The sequence below is a fragment of the Procambarus clarkii genome, chromosome 90 (assembly GCF_040958095.1).
Source record: "Procambarus clarkii isolate CNS0578487 chromosome 90, FALCON_Pclarkii_2.0, whole genome shotgun sequence".
In the NCBI taxonomy this organism is placed as follows: domain Eukaryota; kingdom Metazoa; phylum Arthropoda; class Malacostraca; order Decapoda; family Cambaridae; genus Procambarus; species Procambarus clarkii.
The window spans coordinates 13,696,886-13,705,109 of NC_091239.1; positions in this window are offsets into that span (position 1 = coordinate 13,696,886).

Below are 8,224 nucleotides of genomic sequence, written 5' to 3' on the forward strand. Positions count from 1 at the left end.
TTTAATGGCAAAATTTAGCCGTTTTGTGTAACAACTGTTATAATCTCATTCTTTTAATAGTCATAGTAACCGAAATATTCATATTTTTTATATAGAAGAGATGAAAGAGAAAGTCATAAGGTAGATCTGTGTGTCGCTCCTGAAGACGTCAGTAAGGAGACGAACTTTTAGCAAATACCTTCCTGTGATTGGTTGTTGCTGGGAATGCCAACACTCTTTCTATAATTAAATTTAAACTAAGAAATACGTCTTTTTGCACAACAATATCTTTATTTCAAACACAACCTGTTCGTTTTGTACAAGACAGACATTTCCATCTAAGTGAATAATTTAGTCCAATAAGAGAACGGAGCATTGTATCATTAATATTATTCGCGTCAGGCAACCCCCACTGATGACGTCACAAGCTAGGTAGCCAGCCCATGTTTCTGTAACACTCATTACATCCTGCAGTATTTATTTATCACTTTATTAATGCTTTTAAATACTTAACCCTTAACTTTTTAGGTAGATTAAAGTTGAAGCAGAATGTCATAAGCAAGGATGGTGTGCTGAATAAAGATGATTTATTAAGTGGATGGAGCCTTTAGCTGATCCCTTCCTGTGATTGGCTGTTGTGTCAATGTCAACAAAGAATATCTACCAATGATATGCCATTTAGTATGCACCCCATACCATCTGTGGGCGGAGCTAGGAACCTCCTACCCGAGCGCAACAACCCGCCTTATGGGTTGCTGTTTGACTATTTATAGTGCGTTGGAAAAAAAAGAGATGGCGCTAGTTGTATTTTGTGGGGTAATTTGTTATAAGTGTAATTTGATGTCAACAGATGGCGTAAGCTGTATCTTATGGCCACTATTGACCTGCCAGTTGATAGTGTTCTCTTCTGCCGACAGATGGCATCAGCTGTATCATTATTACTTCCGAATTCCTTTTAAACACTGATCCACAAATCCCGTAGCTTATGATAAGGTTTTATACTATTCTGGTATTAGATAACAATTAATTTTCTTTTATCTACTGTTGAGAATATCATTATATAACGTCTGCTTAGGATGTACTGTTCTCTGTTGAGATGGCCGTAATATTATTAAAACAACAAATGATGCATAAAATAACAGCAATTTTTGCTCAGGGGGAAAAAGACACCAACAGTTTGGGGGCTTATTTATTACATAGTAGACGGTAAATTATATTCTGCAGAACATGTTAATATATATAAGTAGGAACAAATGTAACATATCCATGTCTACTGAGTACTAATATTTAAGTTAAAATGTACACCCTTATTAAGAGAGTAAGCTTAGCCTAGTGACATGGTAAACACGTTCTGCAGAAACCTAATGTCAATGTAATGTAATTATATAAATCTAGTTATAACAGTCAGGACACAAATGTTAAATAAAGTGAATAGGCTACATAACACTTAACGGAGGCCGACCAAGAGGCCGGAAAGACATAACGGTAAATCCTAGCTGGATTAACAGGAATTAAACCGGCGGGCAGAAAATACCTAGTGCTGGGGAAAACTGAGATGACAATGGGTGAGAATTTTTTCCCAGGGCGTGAGGCTGTGCCGCCAAGAAATAAGGAGAAGGGTTTCCTGACTAAAGGTAGGGCTTACTAGCACCTAGACTGGGCAAAGTATTAGCTGTGGACAGCGGGATACTTGGGGACCGGCGCTGCACCCCCACCGCAGACTTTGTTGCAAAGCAGAGGCCATTTCACACCAAAAATACTTTGATATATTGAAATTTGGTAGTGAATTCCAGTCTAGGAATCTCCTATGAAGAAACTGTACTGTGTTCGCTTTAGCCGGACATACTGTATATAATAGTTAATGATAAATCATTGTGTAGGGGGACAGGCAGCCAGGGTATATATACAAGTTAGGCTTATACTGGTCCCACAAAGGTGGAACTATGGAGTAAGACTGGGTGCTGCCGGGGCTGAACTTTATCACTCTTACAAGCACAAGTTTTTGTTAAATCTTCACAAGGAAGAACAACTGTAAATGTTGGAATAGTTTATTACAACATTACACCAATGTGCTTTAATATACTTACTAATCTCTCTCATCTCATTTTTTTCTTGCAATGTATCTGTTATAATTTTATTAATTCTGCTAGAACTGTCAGAATTCGGCTCAAAAATCATGCTCAGGAGTCAAATTTCCGACATTTCAGATATTTTGAAAACTGCAGGGGGGTTTGGGCAAAATATGACCCATCGCAGTTTTCAGTAATTGGCATATTTTCGGTATAAAAAGTCGTAATTTGAAAATGAAAATAGGTGCAGAGAGTCAGAATTCGGCTCAAAAATCACGCTCAGGAGTCAAATTTCCGACATTTCAGATATTTTGAAAACTGCAGGGGGGTTTGGGCAAGATATGATCCTTCGCCGTTTTCAGTAATTGCCATATTTTCGGTGTAAAATGTCGTAATTTGAAAATTAAAATAGGCGCAGAGAGTCAGAACAGGGTTGCCAGATTGGGCTACAAGTTGCGGATTGGACTACTTTTGAGAGCCCCACGCTCCCAAATTTTTAATTTCGCTACTTGTGACTTTTTGGGCTAGTTTAAACGCAAGTTGGGCTACTTTGGGCTATTAATATTAAGAAACTCAACACTTTCCATAAAACTATTACAAAATCCACTATGATCTCTTTTTAATGGCAAATTTTAGCCATTTTGTGTAACAACTGTTATAATCTCTTTAATAATCATAGTAACCGAAATATTCATATTTGTTTATATAGAAGAGATGAAAGAGAAAGTCATAAGGTAGATCTGTGTGTCGCTCCTGAAGATGTCAGTAAGGAGACGAACTTTTTTTTTTTTTTGAGATATATACAAGAGTTGTTACATTCTTGTAGAGCCACTAGTACGCGTAGCGTTTCGGGCAAGTCCTTAATCCTATGGTCCCTGGAATACGATTCCCTGCCGCGAAGAATCATTTTTTCATCCAAGTACACATTTTACTGTTGCGTTAAACAGAGGCTACAGTTAAGGAATTGCGCCCAGTAAATCCTCCCCGGCCAGGATACTAACCCATGACATAGCGCTCGCGGAACGCCAGGCGAGTGTCTTACCACTACACCACGGAGACTGCATTTAGCAAATACCTTCCCGTGATTGGCTGTTGCTGGGAATGCAAACACTCTTTCTATAATTAAATTTAAACTAAGAAATACGTCTTTTTGCACAACAATATACTTATCTCAAACACAACCTGTTCGTTTTGTACAAGACAGACATTTCCATCTAACTGAATAATTGAGTCCAATAAGAGAACGGAGCATTGTATCATTAATATTATTCGCGTCAGGCAACCCCCACTGATGACGTCACAAGCTAGGTAGCCAGCCCATGTTTCTGTAACACTCGTTACATCCTGCAGTATTTATTTATCACTTTATTAATGCTTTTAAATACTTAACCCTTAACTTTTTAGGTAGATTAAAGTTGAAGCAGAATATCATAAGCAAGGATGTTGTGCTGAATAAAGATGATTTATTAAGTGGATGGAGCCTTTAGCTGATCCCTTCCTGTGATTGGCTGTTGTGTCAATGTCAACAAAGATATGCCATTTATTATGCACCCCATACCACTTGTGGGCGGAGCTAGGAACCTCCTACCCGAGCCCAACAACCCGCCTTATGGGTTGCTGTTTGGCTATTTATAGTGCGTTGGAAAAAAAAGAGATGGCGCTAGTTGTATTTTGTAGGGTAATTTGTTATAAGTGTAATTTGATGCCAACAGATGGCGTAAGCTGTATCTTATGGCCACTATTGACCTGCCAGTTGATAGTGTTCTCTTCTGCCGACAGATGGCATCAGCTGTATCATTATTACTTCCGAATTCCTTTTAAACACTGATCCACAAATCCCGTAGCTTATGATAAGGTTTTATACTATTCTGGTATTAGATAACAATTAATTTTCTTTTATCTACTGTTGAGAATATCATTATATTGTAACACTGTAAAAGTGTTTGGGTTAGTTTATTTAAAATATATATAGAATATGAGTCACAGACAGGGATTTGGAAAGGCGCCAGTTGTCTGCCTGAGATCTCACACCTCAAAGCGTTAATGACCTCAAGTGACCTGAGGTCAGATCATGAGAATTTCACCTTGCTTCCGCTAAGCTCTTAATTGTAGGCTGGTAGCCTTCAAACAAGCCGACGTTTAAGGAGTGGCTTGGTAGTGCCGGAGGCTATCTACTTGTGGGCGGAGTTAGCTACTAGGTTCCCCAATATAAACTCGGAGAGCTATCCAGCAGGAAGGATTAACAGACAGAACAGCAGACGAGAGCAGAGACGTCCCTATCAGGGAGGCTGTCGGCCGGCAAGGGCGGGAGTCTCTGTCAACTACAGACCCCCCCCCCCCCTCTCTATTCAACTTAGACTCAGTCCTCGGTGAGTGAACATTAAGGTGACTTGGTCGTGTTTACATATGTTGTGTGATGATCAGGGGCAGTCAAGTTGTAGGGTTCTCGAATTCTTGGATAATGACTCTCTTTAACATTTTAATTGAATTGCTACATTATGATACTTCATGTGAAATATAATTATGAATTTATTATTTAAATTGTGTTTAACTTTGTTCCCTAGAGCTTTGAGTTGAGGTGAGAAAGCCTCGGTGGTTACTAGATTCAAGATATTAATGAGTACTTGTTTGGAGTTGATACATGGTACAGAGGGAACATACTAATAATGAACTCATGATAACATCCTTGGAGAATTTTGTGATACAGGCAAGTTCCATTCCTTGTCTTGTATGTAATGATCATGAATGGATGGTGGCAGCATTTCGTCTTCTACTATCTACTCTTCTACTTCTACTATCTACTCTTCTCCTTCTACCTATCTACACCTCTCCCTCCACCCTTCTCTAAACTTTCACTTTCAACTAATGACCCTCCTCGCTCCTCCCACCTCTCTACCTCTCACCCCAAACCCTCACTAATTACTTCACTTTTCATTTCTTTCCTTTCGTTTCCTCGTATACGTTTGTGGCAATGATTTTGTATTCTAGAGTTCTCTCTAGAGTTTCGGGTAACTGATCAAGGGACGGCGCCTTGTAGTCTTAGCACCTAGGTAGTCAAATACCTAGGTTACAAGGTGTTGAACGAGAGAGGTTGCCTTAGGAACTCTGGAGGTGCTCTAGAATAGTTGGCTAACTGGGGACGGGATAACGGACTAGAGAGAGCTGTTTCCCCCGGCCTCGTTAGTTAACTGGGGGGTGGAATAATGGACAAGATAGAGCTATTTCCCCCACCCCCCGTTACAATGTTGGCAGCGGTGTTGAACAATGTTGTAGGTAGTTGGTGTTCTTTTAACATTGTTCAGTCCCACGTGTCTTTTTACCGCTCAGGCGCTATCAGGGAGATCTTGACAGGTGTTTATTATTCGCGAGTTAGCGAACTTTTTTTCAGGCTAGGAGATAGTGATTCTCTAGTGTTGTGGTTTAGTGATTTTGTGAGTTTTGTGGTGTTCAGGGAATGTTCACCAGAACTTGCGTGTGTAGTGATTTATGTTAGTAATAATATTTGGCGATTTGGGAACTTAGCGGTGTTGGTAGTGCAGGTCAGCTGAGTGTGACAGGTGACCTCGCATGTCCCACGGGGACACCCAGCCACCGCTGGTCTCCAGGTCAGTGGGGAGTGGCAGGTGTAGTTCTTAAATAGATTTTAAGTAGTTTTTAGTGGTTCTGCTCAGATTATTGCGATCGACTGTTTTACTCCATTTGAACGCAATAACCCGAGGTGTACTGGTCTTGTACAGCATGCTAGGGGGAGCCTTAGTATGTCAGTAGACTTCACGTTGGGGACGCTCGACGTTAGATAGTCTGGTCACAGGGGTGGCAACAGTTTGGAGTTGTTGAACGGCGGAGATGCTAGGGAGACACTCTGGGTCACGTAGGTGGCTGTAGGTTAAGGGTGGGAGTAATGGTTAATTATGTACTTAAGATTAGGAACGGTACAGTTAAGTTTAGGCTAGTGTTTTGTCTATTAGTGTTGATTTTTTTTTTGGGACAAGTTAAAGGTAGTGATGACCTTATTCTCTCTTCTCTAACTTTCCTCTGTTACTGTCTTATGTTCCACCAAGTCAGTATCATTCAGAGTTAATTGGATTATTAAAAAAAAAAAAAATTGAAGTGTAGTTGTTGCCAGGAGGAGAGCGTTATGATATAACTGTGTAACCCTATACAAACTACAGGGTCACACAACAGCATGGAACACGGGTATTGTCGCCTTTATGTTCAATTCACAGGTGGGAGCCAGAGGAGAGGCGCGACGCATATACAGAAGAGGGAGACGGCTGCTGTGTACCACACTCAGGGGCGTTTATCACCACCACCACGACCAGCCCACTACCTGGAGGTCATGGCTCCACCACCACCACCACCCCAGGGGACCCCAAGACGCAGCCCTCTCGGTCGGTCAACATTGGTCTACCCAGTGGACCCCAGGTCGTTCTGCAGACGACCCCAGACGACCCAGTAATGATGGAAGAGGAGCAACAACGACTCCAGTCTGTCCCACCAACATCGGTCTACCCAGGATGGACCCCAGGACGGACGGACCCCAATGGACCCCAGGTCGCTTGTCAAAGACCCATGGGAGGAGGAAGAGAGAAGAAAGAAGAAAGAAGAGAGAAGAAAGAAGAGAGAAGAAAGAAGAGAGAAGAAAGAAGAAGATAAGCCAAGCTGAGACACGATACCTAGTGTCCCTTGCTGGTGTCAGCATTATTGCATGGAGCGTAATTGCAAGACAGGATCGTTTGCCTTGACTGGCCGCCCCTCCTACAAGCATGTTGCTCTGTTGAGTGATTCTTCCTGTGTCATGCGGACTTGATGTGGCTGTCAGAAGTAGCTCTCTGAAGGAGGCGTGCTGGAGCAACAGGGAGGAAGAAGAGTAGGATGGGATTTCTACTGTTGGCAACTATATGAAGGTCTCGAAACTTGTAGTCCCTATAGCTGTGAAGAACCCCAATATACGTCTCTCATGGTGACTGACGTAGGGCCAATTACAGATCAGCTGGGACAACCGAATTCCACGGTCCTGTGCTCAGTTCAAGTAGTAACGGCTTTCGGGTTGACCAAGTGTTGTTGTGCGTTAACGACGGAGAAGCGACGGAGGCAGTTGTGTTGAAGAAATGTGGTACAGGATTATCTACAAGACCAAGCAGTGACGTCGCCCAGCCAGAGACAATGGACGTCTGTCTACATATTTCATTTTTTAGAGTAGGATGATGTATATTTGTTTAGCTAGGATGTATTTTTTTTTTCGTTAATAAAGTTGTTGCACACAGCTAGCTTGCTTTAGCAGTGTTGCAAAAACTTTATTTCGGGGAGAAGGGGAGATGTAACACTGTAAAAGTGTTTGGGTTAGTTTATTTAAAATATATATAGAATATGAGTCACAGACAGGGATTTGGAAAGGCGCCAGTTGTCTGCCTGAGATCTCACACCTCAAAGCGTTAATGACCTCAAGTGACCTGAGGTCAGATCATGAGAATTTCACCTTGCTTCCGCTAAGCTCTTAATTGTAGGCTGGTAGCCTTCAAACAAGCCGACGTTTAAGGAGTGGCTTGGTAGTGCCGGAGGCTATCTACTTGTGGGCGGAGTTAGCTACTAGGTTCCCCAATATAAACTCGGAGAGCTATCCAGCAGGAAGGATTAACAGACAGAACAGCAGACGAGAGCAGAGACGTCCCTATCAGGGAGGCTGTCGGCCGGCAAGGGCGGGAGTCTCTGTCAACTACAGACCCCCCCCCCCCCCTCTCTATTCAACTTAGACTCAGTCCTCGGTGAGTGAACATTAAGGTGACTTGGTCGTGTTTACATATGTTGTGTGATGATCAGGGGCAGTCAAGTTGTAGGGTTCTCGAATTCTTGGATAATGACTCTCTTTAACATTTTAATTGAATTGCTACATTATGATACTTCATGTGAAATATAATTATGAATTTATTATTTAAATTGTGTTTAACTTTGTTCCCTAGAGCTTTGAGTTGAGGTGAGAAAGCCTCGGTGGTTACTAGATTCAAGATATTAATGAGTACTTGTTTGGAGTTGATACATGGTACAGAGGGAACATACTAATAATGAACTCATGATAACATCCTTGGAGAATTTTGTGATACAGGCAAGTTCCATTCCTTGTCTTGTATGTAATGATCATGAATGGATGGTGGCAGCATTTCGTCTTCTACTATCTA